The 11159-nt window shown below is 37.8% G+C and overlaps 1 non-coding gene across 1 annotated transcript; it reads right to left on the reverse strand.

Annotated features, from left to right (window-relative positions):
• Positions 1–278: 278 nt before the first annotated feature.
• LOC113187958 (U6 spliceosomal RNA) lies at positions 279–387 on the reverse strand. Its single transcript, XR_003301479.1, has one exon. It is a non-coding gene; the product is annotated as a U6 spliceosomal RNA (small nuclear RNA).
• Between the last annotated feature and the right edge of the window lie 10772 nt (positions 388–11159).

Below are 11159 nucleotides of genomic sequence, written 5' to 3' on the forward strand. Positions count from 1 at the left end.
TCAGAATACTGCAGTAAGGTCAAAGAGGAACTGAAATGAGCCCCTGGATATTTTGAGATGACATTTATTTTTATTTAGATAAAGGATGTGTGATTATTATATAAGTTGCACAAATATGTAGGAACTGAAAAACTATGTATTTGTCACCCTAAATCCCATCACTCAGCATAACTACTGCTAAAATTCTGATACGTATCTTTCTAGACTTTTTTCTATATGCAAATATAGTCTCTATATCAAGATATATATCTATATATAACACAATGAGTTCATACTATAAAAATAGGGGATGCTGCATGAATTTCTTGTCATCCTTGCCCAGAGACCATGATAATCCTCTCCACATCTTTCCAATTTTAGTGTATAAACTGCAGAACCACACAGTGTCCATTGGCTTCAGGAACTGAGAGATCATTTGTAACCGTGCAGGGCTAATTTTGGTGGAGTGGTGAGGTCAGAAGCCAGATTGTTGTGGGATGGGGAGTGAGTAGGTAGCCTGGAAACGCAACAGGCATCATGGACTAGCCTTTCAAGAAGCTGGGCTGTGAAGGGAAAGGGAAATATAGAATGTCAAGAGTGGCAAGCCGAGGGAATCTTTGGGTGTGTTTTAGATTTTTAGATGGACAAGACTTTCTTTCTATTGACTGTAAAGAGCTAGGGAAGGGTTGAGCACACAGAGAAGAAAGTGTGCTGGTGAATTAAGGCTGTTGGCAGGAAGGGTTGGAATTGGGGTGTAATTGGAAGAAGAAAGAAGCCTCATCTTGCATTAAGGCACTAGGAATGAGGTAAAGGTGGGAACAGATGCTGATGAATTTGCAGTTGTGTCACCCGAGGTGATTCTGATCACCTCGGAATGAAGATGGCTGATACCCAAGTGTCTTGAATTATTTGATGAAGTCTTTTGAATTTGCATGAAACAAAGAACTACCATATTGGATCAGACCCATTGTCCATTCTCTCAGATCCCAAGAGTATCACCAAGAGTCAAGGGTTGGTTTTCCCTAGCAAACTAAATGGTCCAAAATAGTCACCAAACACTTTAATTTCTTTAGCTAAAACATTAGGGATTTATTATCTGTATATTTCTGTGAAGCTTCTTGGAGTTATTAGCCTGTATTCTCCCTAAGACTTTACTACCTGTGAAATGAAGTACTGAACATTTTTAGAAAGTTCCACAAACACAAATTTGGAAGAGATTGTGGTTGAATTCCACAATTAACCTTGGAAAAAAATGACTTCACATCCTTATGTTTAGTCCCATTAACCTGCAAACCTGGTATAGCATAATGTGGTCTTACAGTAATGGGAAGAGAGTATAAGGTGATATGTGTGAAGTACCTCAACAGCAGCTACTAGGAGTGACCACTCAGCATGAATTAGTGACCCCCTGCTTCGACATCTTGTATACATGCTGTCACTCTCAATGATTGAGGGCTCCCATCTACTCTGGAACACCAGGATTTGATGATCAGAACTTGAAACTATTATTAATGTTAATAATTTTGACCATTGATTGGGAGTGTTCAGGAAAATCTTTTTTGCTGTGAAATGTAAATATCATGTATTTAGTAGAAAGGATCATACTGCCTCCAAATGTAGAGACTTAACAGAGCCACATTTGCATTTCCCAAATGCCATGATATTTTACTTTTTTGTGTTTACAAAAGCATGTCACCTGAGGTATTATTATTATTATTATTATTATTATTATTATTGGCTCATACACACTGAATTAAATGCCACAGATGACCAGAAGGAAACCAGGGTTATTATTTCTGTTTTTCACTTACAACTTTCTGTATTAACATATTTAACAAGGTAATTTATGGAGGGGCTGAGAACACTGATACTAAAATATCAATCCTCACTTTAAAAGACTTCTAGGCAAATATCATCACTCTAATATGGTATGATCTCTCAAGTCCTGTAATTCAATTGGAAAGGACAGAGCTAGCAAGATGCAGGCAAGTTTTGTCCCTTCTTGAATAGCTGCCACTGTATGCAAAGCAGTACCTGTTTACATTCACTCCAGAGAATAAGCAGCCTCTTTACTACTTGGAAAACTGCATGAGGCAGGGATATTAGGCTTAAATCATTTCCTTATGAGTTTCTGCAGTCTAATTCCTTATTAAGTCACCAGAACATGTGTGGATTTAACTTTGACTTTTAAAATACAATATAATAATTCATTTGCTCCTTGCTTTAAAAATACAAGTTTGGCACATGCCTGTAATTCCAGTGGCTCAGGAAGCTGAGGCTAGAGGATCACAAGTTCAAAGATGGCCTCTGCAACTTGGCGTGGTTCTCAGCAACTTAGCAAGACCCTGTCTTTAAAAAAAAGAAAAAGAGTGAGATCCTGTCTCTAAATAAAATGCACAGTAGGGCTAGGGATGTGGCTCAGTGATTGAGTGCCCCAAAGTACCAAAAAATAACAACAACAACAACAACAACAAAACAAGGACTAGGGATGTGACTTAGTGGTTAAGGCTAAGTATCCCTGCGTTTAATCCCCAGTTTAAAAAAAAAAAATTCTTTGGTACTAATTAAGTATTCTTATAATCTCTTCACTGTTTAAAATAGCTCCAACTTAAATATCTTCACTTTTTTTATATTGTATTATGATTACTTTTTCTTTTTGACTGTCCATCCTGGAGTTAATTCAGCGTCTTCTTATAGACTTCCTTGCTGGTTTGAGTATTTATGTCATTAATTAAAAAATGTACTTATTATTTCCTCATTATTCTGCTGAATAAACTACCTAATATGTGTCCATCAAGATAGCAAATGCTGTTGGTTATTACTACCTGATCTCAATGCCCTGTTGAAATGGAAGGATGGTCCCAAACATGCCCATCCCCAGCTAAACTCACTCTCTAAGCAAAGCCCTCTGGTGAGTGGTTTCTGCTTTTACAAATATCAATCAAAATTGAGCAAACATAATTCACCTGAGTGTTTCCCATAGCTTCTGGCAGGGCTATTCACGCCCTGGCAGGTTAGTACATATGCACTGAATGAATGATGGATGGATAAATGAATGAGGCAAGGGACAGTGAACTTTCTATCTTGACGTGGGTTATGGGATATGACTTCTGTGCTAGAATACTGAAGTCATTCTAGGAGGAAATCCACATTTTTTGCTTTTTCAGATAAATGGCTTCAAAAGGTGTGCATTGAATCAAAACTCTTCACATAAGACCATTATTTTTGTAGTCATGATTCAAATATAGATATACTTCCAAATATATATGTATATATTTCCAAGTCCACAGGTACTTATTACAGTTTAAAAAAAAAACAACAAAAAACCAGGGACTGAACTCAGGCACTTATCCACTGAACCACATCCCTAACCATTTTTTGTATTTTATTTAGTGACAGCGTCTCTCACTGAGTTCCTCAGTGCCTCATAATCCTCCTTCCTCAACCTCCCGAGCTGCTAGGATTACAAGTATGTGCCACCAAGCCCAGCTTTAGTACAATTTTAGTAAATATCTGACACTGTGAAGGGGCAGAGGCTGTTGTCCTTAGGTGTGTTTATAAGAAAAAAAACTTACATTAAACAAATAGAGAACAATATAAGTCAACTTGTGTTCAAGCAAAAGACTAGTGGCAGCCATTTTCAGTATTGGTGGAATACAGAGAAAGGAAAAGTCACGAGGGCCTTCATGTACAGGGAGACTTCATGGAGCTGATGGAACCTAACACAGCCTTGAAGACAAAAGGCAATTTGGGCTGATGAGAAGAAAGGCTTCCTAAGAGGCAGAAGTGACTTCAACGAAAGTAGATCTCACTTGTTTCCTGAAAAAAGCCCCAAAGTTAACATGTTCCTGAACAAGAGTGGAACCCAGTTTTAAAGCATATAAACAAACCTTACTGATCCAGCTTAAGTACTTCAGGCATCTGTTTTTCCAAAGTACTTAAATAAAAAGAAACCTGAGTATAAATGATATTCTCTAAACAATTATCATGATATCAGTTGTTTGAAGTTCCTAGGAAGTATTGAACAAACGGTAGGTCTAAAAGTATTTCTGAAAGACATTTTAAAAACTATAATCTTGGGGAAATAGTGTGCACAATTCATAAGATAAAGAATTGATACTAAAAAAAATAGGTAAATACCTTAGATCTTATATCCTATGTGTGTACTTGTTCAATATTTGCAAAGGACCTAATACCCTCCTGTGTCTTAGAGATGATAGAAAAAAAGGAACAATCTTCATTTTTTTCCCCAATGAGTTAATAGTCTAAGTCAAAGGAATGTCCGTTTCTTCATGGGCCAGTGAAGAGAAATATTAAGATCTTCTGTTAGGACTGTAAATGCAGACGTGTTTTAAGAGTTATGAAAAAGGTACATTGTGGTGCCAGCATTTAGATGTCAGAGGATGAGAAGGAAGGACTTGCACGTGGGAGCTTTGGGAAGAGTCCTGAATCTCATGTTATCAAGTGGCCCAAGCTGAGTTGGAGCAGAACTTATTTTGAGGGTTAGAATGCAGAACACTGGCTTTGTTACAAAGAGTACTTTGACTAGCTGGAAAATTAAGCAGTCAATCATTCCAGTTCCCTAGAAGAGGAACATTTAAGATAATTAGTTAGGACTGAATTATACAGACATCTAAAGGAGGACAATTTGGTGGATATTTTGCTGTACTCTGAAAATGAAATGTTAAGATTCTGGTGGGAGATTGGAGTTATATAATCATTGCATATGGAATTCTAATTTACAGGAGGTTAGAGGGACAGAGAATAGGTTAATTGCCAAAGAAGCCATGCTTCTATTAAATAATTTGAAGTTACTTTTGGACTGTAAAGATAATTCCTCAAAATATGATATCTGGAATATTAACAGCTCTGATTTTGGGTTGTTGTGATCTACTGCCCAAATCTGAATTGCAGAATAATAAGTAAATAGAATAATGTTAACATTTGGCCACATACATTTTGTTTAGCAATTTGAGTTCTCATTAGGACACTGGAAACCTGACATAGCATGTGGAGTGCACTGCCTACCTTGATATTTTATATGTTCACACCCAAATGGAAAAAAAAATCCATAATTTAGGAGTTGATTGAGTTTGCTTTTGCTTCCAAAATGAATTTAAATTGTGGAACTATGAATGCAGTGAGAATCAAGGAAATGAATTTGACAGATTAGCTTTCATTTTTAATTTCAAATTACTGACTTCCAAATAGCATACTCCAGAAGTAGTGAATTTCTATTAAGTTGGCTCATATTATTTTTGTTGTAAGTATAAAAACTCACAGAAACAAGACATGGACATAGTTATTTCTTTTTAATCAGCAACTCTTAACTATATACTATTAGCCTCAATTTATCCCCTGGAAGGGGTTGAGATGTGGAGCTTTCTCCATATATCTCTCTTTTTTAGTTAAGTTGTATTTATTTGGTATAAGCAAAAAGAGGCACTGAGAAAGATATAATAGTTCGATAGTTAATATGTGTTTTTAAAAATTATTAAGGCATTCCTTAGTATGCATTTATGCATTGACAGAAGTGTTATTGTAGCCTTTTCAAATTATTAGAATGATACTTCTGCTCAGCAGAGTTTCTTTTGAGTGTTTCCTTAAAAGGTATGGATTTACTGTAATAGAGGTTTTACAGATACTATAGTACTTGAGGGAAGTGTTAAACCTCACTTAACAGTAGCAGTTTGCCCCACACCCCTTCCACAAATAGCAGACTATTTGAAAATTGCCTATCACTTTGTTTTGAATAAAAGTGGTGACAGATCCTATAATTGCAGCAGTGACTTGCAACTTGGGTCACCTCTCAGTTCACCGAGCCAGGGCTTTGAATAGTTTTGAAAGGAGAGTGATGGGTGATACATTCACTCCTTATAGTCAAAGTAAGAGGAAACAAGTGTAAAATGAGAAGAGTTAATTATTGAAAACAAGTAACAATATCTTTCCATAGTCTGTTCATTATGCAGGCCATCTTTATACAAAGGGTACCCCAAGAAGGAGTCCCAAGTACCCTCCGTCTCTTACCTCCATTTAGACCTGCTTCCACTGTAGCAGAGTATGTGCAATGGAAGTCAGGTCTCACTTTACTTCTCCTTTAACTTCAACTCCAGAAAAAGCCTCTCTTACAGTAGGGTACTTGGGTGTTATAGGTCCTGTTCTTTATTAGTAACAGAAAATTGGAACTACTATTGAAACTGGAGTTTTGAGATGAGACTAGATTTCCCATTTCACCAATTGCCTTCTGGGTTTTTGTTCGCAAATTTGAAGAATAAAATCCACAGACAATAATGGAAAAGAAGAGTAAATGGAGCAGGATTTATTTAAGTGAGAAGATGAGAGAGTGGGTGGAGAGTAGGAAAACCCATTTTGGTGTGCTAGCTAATAGGCTTATATGATTTTGGGGTATGAGCATTCATCAAAATCTATGCTGAACAGGCATTGAAAAGTATCAAGGCTCTTGGTTGTTTCTTTTAGCCTGAGTTTTAATCCTTCTGTAACTCCCATCTGGGTTCACTCTCTCCTTTCATTCTCTTGCCTCTTGGGGACAGAGCAGTTGGCTGGAATGTTGTGATCTTTTACATTTGAAAAAGACCTTGATGGTATGCATTAATATTTATACCAGTTAGCTTCTTAGTGTGGTCTCTGCCTGTGAATGAGATCTTAACTCGGGCCCACTGCCTGACCATTATCTAATCTTATTCACTATCATATTTCAGAGAACATATTTTGAATACTTATTTTTAGTTCTCCCAAAATAGGTGTTATTATTATTGGTCTTCTGGTCTCCACAGTGTTATTCCATATTTTCCTGATCACTCCTGCCCATGGCATGTGAGACTATGGTTTATTACTAAAAGAGAGGTTCTTCAAAAGTGTTTCCTGGCCAGCAGTGTGCTAGCATCATCATCTGGGAATTTGTTACGGATCCAAATTCTCAGATGCACTCCAGACTAAGAGAATTTGAGAACCACTTATGATATTTTCCTATTGTGGCAGTAAAAGTTTACCATAAATTTAGCATCTTTAATCAACACAAATTTAGGGTCTCATCAGTCTCTGAAGGTCAGAAACACAGGTAGATTTGACTGAATCCTCTTCTTATCATCTCACTAGGCTGAAATCAAGGTGTTGATACATGTTCGTGTTTCCTTATGAAGGCTCCACTTCCATTCTTATTCATGATGTTTACCAACTGCAGTTCCTGGTGGTTGTAAGACTGAGATCTCCTTTCCTTGCTGGCTTTCAGCCAGAACACACTTAGCTCTCAGAGGCTGCTGCTTTCCTTTTCATGCTTTCTCTGTCACCCCTTTACCAGATGCCTTCCAATTCCAGTCTCTCTGCCTTCCCCTTCTGCCTCACATGTCTGACATCCAATTCTGCTTTATCTCTGTTATTCCCTATTCTTCCCATAGCCAAGCAAATATTATGCTTTTTAAAGTCTCAGTTTGATTATGTTGGGTGTACCTAGACAATACAGGGTAATTTCCCTGTTTAAGATCTGCAGTTTGCCATTTACCATAGTAATATAACACATTCATAAGTATAACAGAAGGGGTCAAGGTCATGCGGTGGGAAAAATTTTGTCTACACAACATAACTCATCACAGGGTCTTGTCTTGATTTTGTCAAAGCCCTGTCTTGCACTAGCTGGTTTAGCTTTATAGCCAATATCCCTTGCTTACCACACAGGACCAAAGGTAGCCTGGGGAAACGGAACACAAGACCTGCCCTGTCTCAACCAGGAAGTAGGGCCACATTTCCCATGAGCTCCATGTGTGTGTTAGGCACTTGATGATGATATGCCCCTCTTCTAATCTAACATCCCTTTATATTTATCCCTTCCTCTCCACTTCCCTGAAGAAGGGACTGGTTCCTAGGTTTTTTTTTAATTATTTCTCTCTATGTCTCTATCTCTTTCTCATGATTCAGGGTCCCCAAGCTATAACTTGAATAAGCCTAAGGGTCAGGATTCTCTCTAGAAGTATTAAACCATATCATAAGAGCACACACTCTGAAGTCAAGACAATTTAGGTTCAAATTGTATGATCCTGAGCAACTTTCTTAACTCTTTTATGCTTGTTTCCCCATTTGTATATGTGAGGTAATCATATGAAAATCTCATTAACTAGCATTTCATTACTTAGAGAAGGAGCAATATGGTTCACATTTTCCAGGCTTGATTCTTGAATGCTAAACAAATTTAGAAATTGTTCTTCCTCTCCTTTTCACAATAAATCTGTTTTCAGGCATCTTGTTATGCAAAATCTTCAGCAGCACCCCATCCTGATACATGTCTTATGACTAGGATGATAATTGTGTAGACAACATTGTAAAGAAGAAAATCCATCACTTCTACATCTACAATTATCCATTGATTTTTCAGAACAAATCCATTAATAATATAAGGTTGTTGCCCTCCTTGTTTTACAAGTAGATGAAACTGAAGCTCAAGTCACTTAGTCAACCTTGAAAGTGAGGAGATGGGTGAATTCCCTCCACACCTGTCTGATAATGACAGGTATTATTAGTTATTAATGTTTTCTGAAATGAGCCTTTCATTTCATAAAGCCTCATGGAAGTCACCGGCAGTGGTGCTCAGTGTTGGTGACGAGAGAGATTCACCAAGAGGGTCTGAAGCTGAAGCCTGTAGAGAGAAAGAGGGTAGTGCATCTCTCCTCAGCAACTAGAAAGCATCCCTGACAACTGGTTACAAAAGAGCAACAGGAGGAAGAGAGATAACTCAGGAGGTATTATGGTTCAGATGTGAGGTATCCCCTAAGAGCTCACAGTGTGAGACAATGCAAGGTTTGAGAAGAAAAATGATTGTATTATAGCCTGAAACTAGTCAGTAAATTAATCCCTGACTGGATGAATTTATGGTAGTAACTGGAGGCAGGTGGAGTATGGCTGGAGGAAGGAGTTCATTTGGGGCGTGGCTATGGGGGGTCTATATTTTGAATCAGGTGCTTGCAGTCTGTCTCTCTGCTTCCTTATCATCATGTGAGCTGCCTCCCTGTGCCACACTTTTCCACATTTTTAGCCTCACCCTGAGCCCAGAGGATTCTAACTGGCATTCTATGGACTAAGATCTCTGACACTGAGAGCCCTCAAATAAACTTTTCCTCCTCTACAGCTGTTCTGCTCAGGTCCTTTAGTCACAGCAGCAAAAAAGCTGTCAGGAGGGCCAACAGAGGACTCTGAAGACATTTTCCAGGAGGTTTGAAAGTGGGATTTCTTCAGGGAATGTTGCATGGCATTAACACATGTGGCATTTGGGAGCGTTCTTTGGGGTACTTGACCTCAGCAGCTTTTACTTGTCAGGACACTGTCCAAGAAAAGAAGGCACTTGGATCTTGGTTGCTAATAGGGGAGCTCATTTCACTCTGAGTTGTCCTTTTGAATGTTTTATCTTTGTTATTATAAGAGACTGGCATCCTGGCTACCCCTCTTCCTTATCACAAGACAGTGAGTCTGAAATTATCAAAAACATTACCAAGGGGGCTGTGTTATCACCTTTTATGGATGCACAATTTGATGTTTTCCAAGAAGAAAGTCTTCTGAAAGATTGAATGAATTCTAAGAGTTTTCTCTTGTGCGTGTAGCACTGTGATGTATGGGAGAAGGCAACTGTGTTGAGTTTTGTTATCCACAATCCTTGTTTTTTGCTCTTTCATTGTGCTAAGTCTATATTCTAAGTCTCCCTCTGCAGTAATATGGGATTTTTTTTTCAATCCAAACCAATAAGAAAAAAAGTTACCTGCGTTCTGCAGATTCTTTTGTGTGTACGTGTGTGTGGACAATTCAGACTGCATTCATTATATAGATGTGTAGTGTGAAATTGAGACTATGTATCATTCCCTCCTTAGAAAGATGAGGGCTGGCATTACTACACACTTGATTTATTCTCTTGCCTTCTTGGTTGAATAATTTGTCCCATAAACAGGAGTATAAAGCTGGGCCTAATTGGTGCTTTCCTGTTTCCTCTAGACATAGAGTCAAATATACTTAAATTTTGGAAAATAGTAATATTAATAAAAATAACTGACATTTTTCAGAAACACCGGAATGCTTTCTATCTACTAAATTAAGTAAGACTCATAAAAACCCCATAAAATATGTATCATCCTGATGTTTTCACAAGGAATCTTGGATTTAGGGCAAGTAATTTGGACAATATGATAGACCTGAAAAACTACAGGGCTTAAGTTCATACAAAAATAATATTTCATGCTACTGTGTTAGCTAGCTGTTGCTGAGTAACAGTTCATAGCAAAATCTTGGTAGTATAAACCATGTGCAACAACTAGCATTAATTGCTTGATCTTGCATCAGTGGTTTGGGGGTTGACTGAACAGCTAGGTTTGGGTCCAGCTGTATCTTAGATTCTGGTTTGCTCCATGTCTTTTTTTCTTTTTGAGCCAGTAATTATAAATGATTCTCATGACAGAAAGTAGTAGCATAAAGCGCAAGCCCAGCTAAGTAAGCACGTTCCCAGTGTCTACTCACATCATATTTTCTTGTGTTCCATTGCTCAATGTCAATGCTCAGAGAATTATTCTTTTCTTATGGAAGTTAGGATAGGAAAGGAATGACTATTTACTGGAAAAAAATCACCCAATCTATCTTAAAAACCTATAGGTTTTCTTTGCCCTTTATACAATTAACAAATATTGAATGTACAACGGGATGAAAATCTCAGGAAAGCTTCATTGCATGTACTTATCATGGGGGCCACGTGCCCAATTGTCAGTTCTATGCACTAAGTATAGTTGCCTCTCTTCTTTGCTCTAGAGAATGCCTGACCTTTCTTTTTTCTACTCTTTTGTTCTTATTAGAACTCTGGAGGCAAAGATCAGTAGGTGAATCTGGAAGACTATGGCTATGATTGCTAACCTGGAATAGAATAATTTTTTTCCATTTTTATGTAATTTTAACTAGCCCAGGGCTTTGATGAGGAAATGTTTCTAATACAAAGTCTAGTACATATGGCAGACAGCAATCAAGTATACTCAAAATAGCAGGACAGACGCATTCCTTCTAGAAACAGCAGATTGTGAGGATTATACCAGCTCATGCACTGCAGCCAGGGAAGCTACTTATCTTTCTCTGCTCAATAGCTTAGCATGGAGTTAAAGCTAAGATGCTCCTCAGAGGCTATTCAATGGGAATCTTTGATA

The sequence above is a fragment of the Urocitellus parryii genome, chromosome 12 (assembly GCF_045843805.1).
Source record: "Urocitellus parryii isolate mUroPar1 chromosome 12, mUroPar1.hap1, whole genome shotgun sequence".
Classification (NCBI taxonomy): domain Eukaryota; kingdom Metazoa; phylum Chordata; class Mammalia; order Rodentia; family Sciuridae; genus Urocitellus; species Urocitellus parryii.